At 44.6% G+C, this 13,769-nt stretch overlaps 1 protein-coding gene across 12 annotated transcripts in view; it reads left to right on the top strand.

The window, feature by feature from the left end:
• Positions 1-13,769, top strand: part of DCAF6 (DDB1 and CUL4 associated factor 6) — a 1,246,835-nt gene that overhangs the window by 84,035 nt on the left and 1,149,031 nt on the right. For all 12 annotated transcript variants that reach the window (XR_008888854.1, XM_056557692.1, XM_056557704.1 and 9 more), the window contains one exon: positions 8,558-8,596. The gene's annotated coding sequence lies outside the window, so the exon portion shown is untranslated. The remainder of the gene's footprint in view (positions 1-8,557; positions 8,597-13,769) is intronic.

Raw genomic sequence — 13,769 nt, 5'->3', positions numbered from 1 at the left:
CATAATATAAAGCAATGGAGATGGTGGCAGGTACTCTTTAACCCCTTAAGGACCGTTTTTTTTACATTTTTGCACTTTCGTTTTTTCCTCCTTTCCTTTAAAAAATCATAACTCAATTTTGCACCTAAAAATCCATATGATTGCTTATTTTTTGCACCACCAATTCTACTTTGTAATGACATCAGTCATTTTACCCAAAAGTCTATGACAATGGAAAAAAAAATCATTGTGCGACAAAATTGAAGAAAAAGTTTTGGGGGCTTCCGCTTCTACACAGTACATTTTTCGGTAGAAATTACACATTATCTTTACTCTGTAGGTCCATACGATTAAAATGATACCCTACTTATGTAGGTTTGATTTTGTCGTACTAGTGAAAAAAATCATAACTGCTGTGTTTCTCCAAAAATAAGACCGGGTCTTATAATTTTAGTGACAAAAAACACATTAGGGCTTATTTGTTTACGGTACGGTATGTACGGTATGTACATTGAACAACATTGCGGTTCCACGGTATTTAACGGTATTCACCCCCCCCATTATCATCATGTGATGGGCAGCCCTGCCCCCCAATGTCCCCCCCCCCCCCCCTCCGGTTTATCAGCCCAGTGCTGCACCCCACATCCGGGAACTAATCGTATGTCACCCGCAAGCGCAGCTTCTCTCCCCCCTGCCAAATAATTATCAACCGCTGCGCTGTACTTTGTATTCCTGTGCCTGGGCTGCAAATATTAAAAAACAAACTTTAACTTGCCTTCATCCTCCGTTCCCCCGTTGCTAAGAAACCGGCCTCATGGTCCCTCCGCTGTTCTTGCTGCTTCCTGGTGTTGGGACGTCACAGAGCCTTCAGCCTATCACCGGCCGCAGCAATGTCCCGCCTCGGCCGATGATAGGCTGAGCCGACTGTCATGTAAGAAGCCGGCCGGCTTCTTACATCACAGTGGGCTCAGCCTATCATCGGCCGAGGCGGGACATCGCTGCGGCCTGTGATAGATAGGGTTGCCACCCTGCCGATATTTTCCCAGCACAGCCGGTATTTTCATATACATTCCGGGCTGTGCCGGTAAGTTTGGATGAAAAATAACGGCCATGCAATGGCCGGTATTTTTCATTCACTGACAGGGGCGGACTGAGCAGCATCCCCAGAAGAGCACTTCTTTCATGACCGGCAACTAAATTATGCCTGTGACCTGCAGGCTGACGCACTACAGTTTCAGCCCCCGACACAAAGCCCACTGACTGTCGGGCCGTACAATGCCCAGGTCTGACACCACCAGCCTGTGACAGGGAGAGCTCCGTGCGATGACAGGAAGAGACTGTACAGTGCTGGGGAGGGGGCGTGCACCTCCTGTCTCCTCTCTCCTCCTCCCCCGCCTTCTCTCTTCCGTGCAGTCTTACAACCCTCCATAGGCAGAGCAGGGAGGGGAGAGGAGGAGAGGCCGTGTATCCTGTCTCCCTCTGCTGCGCAGGCGGGGTGAGTGTCTGTGTTTACATGTGTCTCTGTGTGTCTGTGTATACAGTATATGTGTGTGTGTATATGTGTGTGTGTGTGTGGGGGGGGGGGGGGGGGGAAGCTGCCTAATCTGGGGGACAACTATACTGATCTGGGGGACAACTATGCTCCTAATCTAGGGGACAACTATACTGATATGGGGGACAACTATGCTCCTAATCTGAGGGACAACTATACTGATCTGGGGGACAATTATGCTCCTAATCTGGGGGACAACTATACTGATCTGGGGGACAACTATGCTCCTAATCTAGGGGACAACTATACTGATCTGGGGGACAACTATGCTCCTAATCTAGGGGACAACTATACTGATCTGGGGGACAACTATGCTCGTAATCTGGGGGACAACTATACTGATCTGGGGGACAACTATACTGATCTGGGGGACAACTATACTGATCTGCGGGACAACTATACTGATCTGGGGGACAACTATGCTCCTAATCTAGGGGCCAACTATACTGATCTGGGGGACAACTAGGCTCGTAATCTGGGGGACAACTAGGCTCGTAATCTGGGGGACAAGTATGCTGCCTAATCTGGGGGACAAGTATGCTGCCTAATCTGGGGGACAAGTATGCTGCCTAATCTGGGGGACAAGTATGCTGCCTACTCTGGGGGACAGCTATGCTCCTAATCTGGGGGACAACTGTGCTCCTAATCTGGGGGACAACTATGCTGCCTGATCTGGGGGACAACTATACTGCCTAATCTGGGGGACAGCTATGCTCCTAATCTGGGGGACAACTGTGCTCCTAATCTGGGGGACAACTATGCTGCCTAATCTGGGGGACAGCTATGCTCCTAATCTGGGGGACAACTGTGCTCCTAATCTGGGGGACAACTATGCTGCCTAATCTGGGGGACAACTATGCTGCCTAATCTGGGGGACAACTATGCTGCCTAATCTGGGGGACAACTATGCTGCCTGATCTGGGGAAAAACTACCCGGCCCTCCACAATATTTTTAGTCTCTCATGTGGCCCTATGGGATAAATAATTACCCACCCCATTCCTCCTCAACACCAGACATTCCTTAACCTGGAGCCGCCCGGGGAAAGGAGAAAGTGAAGAGAAGAGACTGGTGAGACCTCTCTGCAAAATTGTGTATTTAATGCAGTGTTTCCCAACCAGGGTGCCTCCAGCTGTTGCAAAACTATTACTCCCAGCATGCCCAGACAGCCTTTGGCCGTCCGGGCATGCTGGGAGTTGTAGTTTTGCAATAGCTGGAAGCACCCTGGTTGGGAAACACTGATTTAATGTTTTAATGTGTGAAACTATCTGCTGCGCTCTGTATCTAATCCTGTCATGTGCGATACTGTCTGCTGAGCCGGTGTATCTAATCCTGTCATGTGTGATACTGTCTGATTAGCCTGTTTATCTGACGTTGCGCAGTGGGACGTCACTCGTCATCAGAGAGAGCCAGCGTCGCTATCGCGCACCACCACTACTGCCGCCGCTGGCATAAGTAGGGTTTTGGTAGGTATTCTCTAAATGTAAATTTTTTGTGCGATTTAGGAAAATTCCCCCCGCATATATATTGTATCCCTCCAATCCCCTATGCCATTTCTTAAACCCCCCTCCCATCCCCCATGCCATTTCTTAAACCCCTGATCCCTCAGCCCCTGTGCAATCTGGCCCCTCCCCTTTTGTAGCTCCACCCCCACATAGCCACACCCATGACCGGTATTTTTCTGAGGGAAAGGTGGCAACCCTAGTGATAGACTGTAGGCTCTATGACGTTCCCATCCCCAGGACCGCAGTGAGAACAGCCAAGGACAGTAAGGCCGGTTCCTTAACAACGGGGGAACGGAGGACAAAGGTAAGTTAAAGTTTGTTTTTTAATATTTGCAGCCTGGGCATTGTCTAGGTCAGTGGTCTTCAACCTGCGGACCTCCAGATGTTGCAAACATTTGCAACATCTGGAGGTCCGTAGGTGTACATACCTGGTCTAGGTCTTATTATCGGGGTAAGGCTTATATTGCAGCCCACCCCGATAATCCAGCTAGGGCTTATTTTCGGGGTAGGGTGTATTTTCGGGGAAATTTATATGTTTAAAATTGTCATCTTCTGACCCCTATAACTTTTTCTTTTTTTCTGTTTATGGGGCGATATGAGGGCTCATTTTACATGGCGGTACCATTTTTGTATTGACGGACTTATTGATCGCTTTTTATTCATTTTTTCATGATATATAAAGTGACCAAAAATACGCTCTTTTGGACTTTGGAATTTTTTTGCGCGTACGCCATTGACCGCGAGGTTAAATTAATAATATATTTTTATAATTCGGACATTTCCGCACACGGCGGTACCACATATGTTTAATTTTATTTTTATTCACACTGTTATTTTTCTTTAAATAGGAAAAGGGGGGTGATTCAAACTTTTATTAGGGAAGGGGTTAAATGATCTTTATTAACTTTTTTTTCCCACTTTTTTTGCAAATTTATAGCTCCCATAGGGGGCTATAACACTGCACACACTGATCTTTTACATTGATCAATGGTTTCTCATTGGAAAGCATTGATCGATGATTCTGCCGCTTGACTGCTCATGCCTGGATCTCAGGCACTGAGCAGTCATTCGGCGATCGGACCCCAGGAGGCAGGTAAGGGGACCCTCCTCGTGTCCTACAGCTGTTCTGGATGCCACGATTTCACGGCGGCGATCCGGAACAGCCCCGAGCTAACCGGCATTAGTTTAGTTTCACTTTAGACGGGGCAATCAAATTTGAACACCACTTTTAAAGGGTTAATAGCGTGCAGCACCGCGATCAGTGCCGCACGCTATTAGCCATGGGTCCCGGCCGTTGTTAGAGGCCAGGCCCGACCAGCTATGATGTTATAGAACGGGAGCGGACTCATGACGTACCGGTACATCATGGGTCCTTAACAGGTTAAAGCTGAACGTAAAAAGATTTTTTTTACACTAAAATGCTGGTATTTCCCCAAATTTTCCATTTTCACATGGGGTAAAAGGAGAAAAAGGCCCTAAAATTTGAAGCCTAATTACTCCCGAGTATGACAATTATCCCATATTACAACACAAAGTGCTCTGCTGACGCACTACAGGTCTCAGAAAAGAAGGAGCGCTATTGGGCATTTGGAGAAAGAATTTGGCTGGAATTGAAGTTGCAGGCCATGTTCGTTTACAAAGCCCCCATGGTACCAGAAAAGCAGAAACCCCCCCACATGTGACACCATTTTATAAACTACACCCTTGAAGGATCGTTGCAAGGGTTACAGTGAGTACTTACATCTCACAGGTTTATTAGAAAAGGTGTGCCGTAAAAATGAAAAATTAGATTTTTAACACTAAAATGCTGGTGTTACCCCAAATTTTTCATTTTCACATGGGGTAAAAGGAGAGAAAGGCCCCAAAATTTGAAGCCCAATTTCTCCCAAGTAAGGTAATACCCCATATGTGGATGTACAAGTGCTCCTGCTGGCCCACTACAGGTCTTAGAACAGAAGGAGCGCCACTGGGGTTTTTGAGATAGAATTTGGCCCCCATGGTGCCAGAACAGCAGAAGCCCCCCCCCCTTCCCACATATCACCCATTCTGGAAACTGCACCCCTCATGGAATGTAATAAGGGGTGAAATGAGCAATTACACCCCACGGGTGTTTGATAGATCTTTGAAACAGTGGGCTGTACAAATAAAAAATGTAATTTTTCATTTTCACTGATGACTGTTCAAAAAAATCTGTCAGACACATGTGGGGTGTAAATGCTCACTGTGCCCCTTGTTACATTTCCGTGAGGGGTGTATTTTTCCAAAATGGGCTCACATGTGGGGGGTTTACTATTCTGGCAGCATGGAGGCTTTGTAAATGCACATTGCCTTCAATTCCAGCCAAATTCTCTCTCCAAAAGCCCAATGGCACTCCTTCTCTTCTAAGCCCTGCAGTGCGCTCGCAGAGAATTTTACGTGAACAAATGGGGTATGTCCTTACTCAGAAGAAAAAGGTTTACAAATTCTCTTACCAAATTCTCTTACCTTTTTTCTCCTATTTCCATTTGTGAAAATGAAAAATGTGAGGGAACACCAGCATTTTAGTGAAATTTTTTTTTCATTTTTCATTTTCATATCCAACTTTAATGAAAATTTGTCAAATACCTGTGGGGTTTTTAAGGCTTACTGAACCCCTTATTACCTTGCTTGAGGGGTGTAGTTTTCAAAACTGGGTCACATGATTTTTTTTTTTGTGTGTTTATGCCGGCACGGCTGTAACCCTCTGCCGCTCTTGTGCAAATCACCAATTTATGCCTCAAATGTAAATGGTGCACTCTCACTCCTGAGCCCTGTAGTGCATCTGCAGAGCACTTAACGTCCACATATGGGGTATTTCCGTACTCCTGAGAAATTGTGTTACAAATTTTGGGGGTCTTTTTTTTCCTTTTACCTCTTATGAAATGAAGAGTATGGGGCAACACCAGCATGTTAGTGTAAAAACATTTTAATTTTTTTACACTAACATGCTGGTGTAGCCCCCAACTTTACCTTTTCATTAGGGGTAAAAGGAGAAAAATCGCTCCAAAATTTTTAACACCATTAACTGTTGCCTTGGAATACGACATAGCTTCGGAGTGAGAGAGCACCATGTACATTTGAGTCCTACATTAGGGATTTGCATAGGGACGAACCCGGATGCAAGCATGGCAGTGTTTCCCAAACAGAGTGCCTCCAGCTGTTGCAAAACTCCCAGCATACCTGGACAGTCAATAGCTGTCCAGCAATGCTGGGAGTTATTGTTTTGCAACAGCTGGAGGCTCAATTTTGGAAACAGTGCTGTTTTTACATTTTATTGTTGGAAGTTGTAGTTATGCAACAGCTGGAGGCACACTGGTTAGGAAACACTGAGTTAGGTAACAACCCTAACTCGGCATCTCTCAACCAGTGTGGGTCCAGCTGTTTAAACACTACAACTCTCAGCACGACTGCCGAAGGGCATGCTGGGAGGTATACTTATGCAACAGTTGGTAGTACACCACTACAAATCCTGGCATGCCCTTTTGTTGTCCGTGCATGCTGGGAGTTGTAGTTATGCAACAGTAGCTGTTGCATAACTACAACTTTAAGCATGCTCAGACAGCCAAAGGGCATACTGAGAGCCCAGGCTCCTTTTAACATTATAACATGAAGCCGCTGAATTTTTAGTCCCTACTGTAAGATCAAATGTCCTGCCGGGTACCTTCATTGGTTGCTCGGTCCCGGCCAATCATGGGATCCAGCGGGAAATATGAAATTACAGTAGGGGAGATAGAAACTCCATGGCGCCGAGGTATGTTAAAAGGAGCCTGGTTTGGCATCACTCTGAAGCCACCGGGCTCCATCTGATTCTACGCCTGCCTGGCCCGGACTGGCCATCGGGCACACCGGGCATTTGCCTGGTGGGCCGGGCAATCTGTGGACTGGGACCAGGCGTGGACTGACTGGCCGTCTAACTGGCATTCAATCGGCCAGAGAGGGGGCCGACTGCGGTCACATTTTTTATTTATTTTTTATTGAAATTAGTTACTGGGGCTGGGTTCAGGCACCCAGTGAAACAATTACAGCACTGGCTGCGGTATGAGACGTGCCTGCGCGCGGCACCTCAATAACCAGCAGCCATTAGGAGAAGACGCTGGCCAGTGACGTCGGCTGGCATGTCCCTCCCTCTTCCTGCTTGGCGCCGCAACAGAGGAGCAGCAGCCGGATCAATTCAGACACATACTGTACCCTCTACTAATGAGGTATTTACTTAAATGGGGGCTGTGAATGTGTATAGGGGCTGTGTATGTGTGTATAGGGCTGTGTATTTGTGTATAGGGCTGTGTACATGTATAGGGCTGTGTATTTTCCCACATAGACCAGTATATGGTGGGTCACTTATTTAATTCACCTATAGATCACCTTAGTGATCCAGCAAAAACCCTTTTTCCCATATACCATTAAAAGGTGCTTTATTATCAATGGCACATCAATTGTGAGTTAAAATAATAGTGCACATCAACCCCCAGTCTGTCAAGGGTATTCAGCGTGCCTTACTGACCACACAGTATTAAGCCTCATGCACTGCAGCTGCTATGTGGCTATCGCTGGGGAGATGTGTCACTATGGTTAAAACACTAAACCTCAGCCACCCCTCAACATGTTTCACTGCTACGCAGCTTTGTCAAGAGGTAAACAGGGCACTGAGCGTGGATGCCGTGACAGGGGTTTATAATACCTCCTTCAATGACATCACTCCATCGGAAGTGCACTACAGTGATTGGTTGTCACAACATCGCACCAATCACACGATTATGTGTTTGAGTGACATCTGCATTGACCTATCATCATCTATAATGATGTACCAACCTGTGCATGCCGACAGTCATGACGTATCGGCGCTGTGTCCCTTGCGCGACACTTATATTCTTGCTGCACTGACAAGTGTGCGCAGTGACCCCTGTGCATACACTTGTATCGTAGCAGTGCTTCGCCGCTCTGAAGATTACGCATGCGCTATTACAAGCAATCTCCAGCTCCCGGTTCATAGATTACTCTATCTCAACCATGTGAGTATACGCATGCGGTAGAACTTATACTCACGATCTCCCTGTGCCAGAGATCCGCCATATGAGCAGTCCAGTGAACATCGTCTTAATAGACAGTACATGCTTCACTGTTCCTAAGTCACTGAGCGCTCCTTGGCGCTCCTGATGTATATTAACAACCTGTCAGTATATCTCTTGTATGGGTTACCTAATCCCTTCTTCATTCAATTAACACTGAGCAGAAGAGACTTACTAGTTGTCCCTCATTCTGCCCTAATATCTGTATGTATATGAATCATATGGATTGTGTACAAAGAATTTAGCACTGCCCATATATCAATTCTCATATCTCTGAGCACATCATCACTATGAGATAATTATAGAATGAGGTAATACTATGAGTCTCAGTACTGAGTGATAACATTATTCACATATCACATATATTAAAAGGTCTGAGATATCTCTGTTGTGTATTTTCAATAATTGTGCTTTACTGTGCCATTTCTATTTTTCATAGGTCCATCTTCCCTTACGCACTACAGCCACCGCTTCCACGGTAAGTATATTATTATTATTTTAGTTTGAATTTCCACATGAACATGTTTATTATAGATGTTATAATGATAGAGACTAATATTCCATGTATATCCAGATTTAATTATCATACTAGGATATTGATACTCATGGTTACTATAAATATCATGGCACAGAGAGCTCAAGATCATATACATGTACATATCCCCAATTATGATGTCAGGTTGAGATGTTAATTCTCATTATTTAATGCTCATGACACAAGGAACTCAACAATGTGTATGAATGTCACCCTAGGGTGATCATATTCACGATTATCATTGATATTGTCATGAAAAATCCCAAATGTATATGCATCCAGGATTAATTGTCTATTAGAGGATGTTAATGTTCCAAATGGCTAGGAACTTACATATTGGAGTATCTGGTTGCTCATATTGATAGACTGCCTGATAGGAATCTTAAATATGGAATCGACAGGGCGACAAGACTGGGAAGGGGGTACCTAGAAGGTGATTGGTCACTCATATGTTAAGATGGAGATGTATACTTACATCCCATATTGACCCGGTAGTCAAACTATGCTAGACTTGATCAATGCAATGTCGGGCTGTGTATGTATAAGGGCCGTGTGTGTGTGTCTAGGGGCCGTGTATGTGTGTCTAGGGGCCGTGTATGTGTGTCTAGGGGCTGTGTATGTGTGTATAGGGGCGCCGTTTATGTTTGTATAGGGGTCATGTATGTGTAAAGGGGTCTGTGTGTGTGTGTGTGTGCATATATGGGGGTGTGTATGTGTATATGGGGGTGTGTATATGGGGCGTGTATCTGTATATGGGGCTGTGTAACTGTATATGGGACTGTGTATGTGTATCACCTTAGGGATACAGTGTAAATGTACGCCCCACACCTGCTCCCAAACTATGAAGTGCGCTCAGGAGTTGAGCTCACTTCATAGCCAGTAGTTTAGCCGAGCAAGAACTTGTGGCTAATGCAAGACATCACAGGTTAGAGTGATGTCCAGCATAAACCCTTGTATCGTCACCCTTATAGACACCGCAATCAACTTTGAGGGTTTAAAAGTGTAAAAATAGATTGCCGGTTAGCTGAGGGGAGCTGATGAAATCGCGGTGTCATGCTCCGTGAACAGGCGGAGGGTCCATCCGGCTTGTTTGACGATGCTCAAATAGCGTAGTACCTTAAAGCGGTACTCCGGTAGAAAACGTTTTTTTTTTTTTTTTTTTTTTTTTTTTTTTAATCAACTGATGCCAGGAAGTTAACCCCTTAAGGACATAGCATTTTCCATTTTTGCACTTTCTTCTTTTCCTCCTTACCTTTTAAAAATCATAACCCTTTAAATTTTGCACCTAAAAATCCATATGATGGCTTATTTTTGGTGCCACCAATTCTAATTTGTAATGACATCAGTCATTTTACCCAAAAAACTACGGCAAAACGGGGAAAAAAATCATTGTGCAACAAAATGGAAGATAAAACTCCATTTTGTAAATTTTGGGGGCTTCTGTTTCTACGCAGTACATTTTTCATTAAAAATGACACCTTATCTTTATTCTGAAGGTACATAGGATTAAAATGATACCCTACTTATATAGGTTTGATCTTTTATTACTTCGGAAAAAAATTATAACTACATGCAGGAAAATTTATACATTTAAAGAGTAGCTCCCACCATCCCTTTTTTTCCTCTCTGTCCCTGCCTATTTCCCTCCCTGCCTTTAATTTTTTTTTACTATATAAAAAATGCAGTTTTGTCTGCCTGGTAGTGTGCACAATACCAGGCAGACTTCTCCAGCAGGCACCACGTCACTGATGCCTGCTGGGGCCGACACTTCCGCCCTTAGTTCATCTACACAGGGTGCCTCCAGCTGTTTCAACACTACAACTCCCAGCTTGCCCTTACATCTATTGGCTGTCAGGGCATGCTGGGAGTTGTAGTGGGGAAAAAACTGGAGCCACCCAGTGTTAAAAACAATACATGGCCACGGCGCAACCCAAAAACACTGCCCCCACCCCTCCCCTGAACCCCGCTACCCGTAGTTCGGACATTTACGCAGGCGGCGATACCACATATTTTTATTTACACAGGTTTTTTTTATGGGAAAAGGGGGTGATTCAAACTTTATTTAGGGAAGGGGTTAAATGATCTTTATTAACTTTTTTTGTTCACTTTTTTTTTTTTGCAGTGTTATAGCTCCCATAGGGGGCTATAACACTGCACACACTGATCTCTTACACAGATCACTGCAAAGCCATAGCTTTGCATTGATCAGTGTTATCGGCGGTTGATTGTTCAAGCCTGGATTTCAGGCTGGCAGCAATCAATCTCCGTTTGGACGTGCAGGAGGCAGGTAAGGCTTCCTCCTACTGCGTCCCAGCTGATGTCTGGCATTAGCCACGGGTCCTGATAGCAGCCAGGACCGTGCGGGTATGATGCGAGCTCAGCTCCTGAGCTCGCTTTGTAACCCTCCCGTGCTGCAGTGCTATATAAACAGATTTGTAAATTACTTCTATTAAAATATCTTAATCCTTCAAGTACTTATTAGTGGCTGTATACTACAGAAGAAGTTATTTTCTTTTTGTATCACCAGAAGAGAAAGAAAAATACGGAGCACTCACTCAAGTCTTGCTGCAGTTATCTTTTTTTATTCGTTCATGAGAACAGGTGCGGGAGACAGGGTGCGGAGAGGCGGGTGGTGGAGACACGGGGGTATCGAGCGACAGGCCGTTAACGGCCCGTCGCTCGATACCCCCGCTTCTCCAACATCCGCACCCTGTCTCCCGCACCTGTTCTAATGAACGAATAAAGAAGATAACTGCAGCAAGACCTGAGTGAGTGCTCCGTATTTTATTTATTTTTTTTCTTTCTCTTCTGGTGATACATTTTGCTACTAGCTTGTACATAGCCAACACCACATCCAGATGCTGCACTACTTCCAGGGAGCCGCATTGCACATTCCATCCAGCTGTACGCCGCTAGCCTTTTGTCTAGGTAGTGCCCGGTACTCACGATACATTACTTCTTTTCTTTTTGGATTTCTTTTCTGTCTGACCACAGTGCTCTCTGCTGACACCCATTTTAGGAAATGCCCAGAGCAGCATATGTTTGCTATGGCGAATTTCTCCTGCTCTGGACAGTTCCTGACATGGACAGAGGTGTCAGCAGAGAGCACTGTGGTTGTGACAGAAAAGAAATCCAAAAAGAAATGAACTTCCTCTGTAGTATACAGCCGCTAATAAGTGCTGGAAGTATTAAGATTTTTTAAAAGAAGTAATTTACAAATCAGTTTAACTTCCTGGCATCAGTTGATTTAAAAAAAAAAAAAATATATATATAGTTTTCCACCAGAGTATGGCTTTAAGATCCTTATAGCAGGGACAATATATAGCAAAAATTCTGAAAAGAAAAAAAAAATGTAGCCCTCCAGATATTGCAAAACTACAACTCCCAGCATGCCCAGACAGCTGTTTGGGCATGCTGGGATTTGTAGTTTTGCAACAGCTGGAGGGTCACAGTTTGGAGATCACTGTGCAGTGGTCTCTAACTGTAGCCCTCCAGATGTTGCAAAACTGCAAATCCCAGCATGCCCAAACAGCAAACAGCTGTCTCGGCATGCTGGGAGTTGTAGTTGAGTACCTCTAGCTGTTGCGTAACTACATCTACAGCTGTTGCGTAACTACATCATTTTGCAACAGCTGGAGGCACACTGGTTGGAAAATACTGAGTTAGATAACTGAAGGTTTTCCAACCAGTGTGCCTTCAACTGTTGCAAATGTACAACTCCCAGAATGCACGGTCTGTCAGTAATGCTGGGAATTGTAGTTTTGAAACAGCTGGAGGTTTGCCCCCCCCCCATGTGAATGTATAGGGTACATTCACACTGTCGGGTTTACAGTAAGTTTTCTGCTTCAAGTTTGGGCTGCGGCAAATTTTTCGCCGCAGCGCAAACTCCTAGCGGGAAACTCACCATAAACACACCAGTGCGAATGTACCCTAAAAACACTACACTACACCAACATAATAAAGGGTAAAACACTACATATACACCCCCTTACACTGTCGTCGTCCCCCCCAATAAAAATGAAAAATGTATCGTACGGCAGTGTTTCCAAAACAGAGCCTCCAGCTGTTGCCACTGACTGTCCAGAAATGCTGGGAGTTTAGCAACAGCTGGAGGCAGCCTGTTTGGGAATCACTGGCGTAGAATACCCCTATGTCCACCCCTATGCAATTTCTATGTAGTCTTCAAATGCACATGGCGCTCTCTCTCTTCGGAGCCCTGTTGTATTTCAAGGAAACAGTTTAGGGTCACATATGGGGTATTTCTGTACTCGGGAGAAATTGCACTTCAAATTTTGGGGGTCTTTTTTCCTTTTACCCCTTATGTAAAGGAAAAGTTGGGGGCTACAACAGTCTGTTAGTGTAAAAAAAAATTACATTTTTTACACTAACATGTTGGTGTTGCCACATACTTATTATTTTCACAAGCGGTTAAAATAAAAAAAAGACCCCCAAAATTTGTAATGCAATTTCTCCTGAGTACAGAAATACCCCATATGTGGGCGTAAAATGCTCTACAGACGCACAACAAGGTTCAGGAGTGAGACATGTACATTTGAGGCCTAATTTGGTGATTTGCACAGGGGTGGCTGATTTTACAGCGGTTCTGACATAAACGCAAAAAAATTAATACCCATATGTGACCCCATTTTGGAAACTGCACCCCTCACGGAACATAACAAAGGGTATAGTGAGCCTTAACACCCCACAGGTGTTTGACAATTTTACATTAAAGTTGGATGGGAAAATGAAGTAAACATTTTTTGTTCTCTAAAATGCTGGTGTTACCCTAAATTTTTCATTTTCACAAGGGAAAATAGGAAAAAAGCCCCCCAAAATTTGTAACCCATTTCTTCTGAGTAAGAAAATACCCCATATGTGGATGTAAAGTGCTCTGCGGGTGAACTACAATGCTCAGAAGAGAAGGAGCGCCATTAGGATTTTGAAGAGAAAATTTGTCTGGAATTGAAGGCCACGTGTGTTTACAAAGCCCCCATAGCTCCAGAATAATGGACCCCCCCACATGTGACCCCATTTTGGAAACTACTATGACCCCTTGTAAAAATTCAAAAACTGGGTCTACAAGAACATGCGAGTGTAAAAATGAAGATTTTGAATT

The sequence above is a fragment of the Hyla sarda genome, chromosome 2 (genome assembly GCF_029499605.1).
Source record: "Hyla sarda isolate aHylSar1 chromosome 2, aHylSar1.hap1, whole genome shotgun sequence".
Taxonomy (NCBI): domain Eukaryota; kingdom Metazoa; phylum Chordata; class Amphibia; order Anura; family Hylidae; genus Hyla; species Hyla sarda.
Note: the sequence above shows the minus strand (reverse complement) of the source record. Positions and strands in the feature narration are given on the sequence as shown.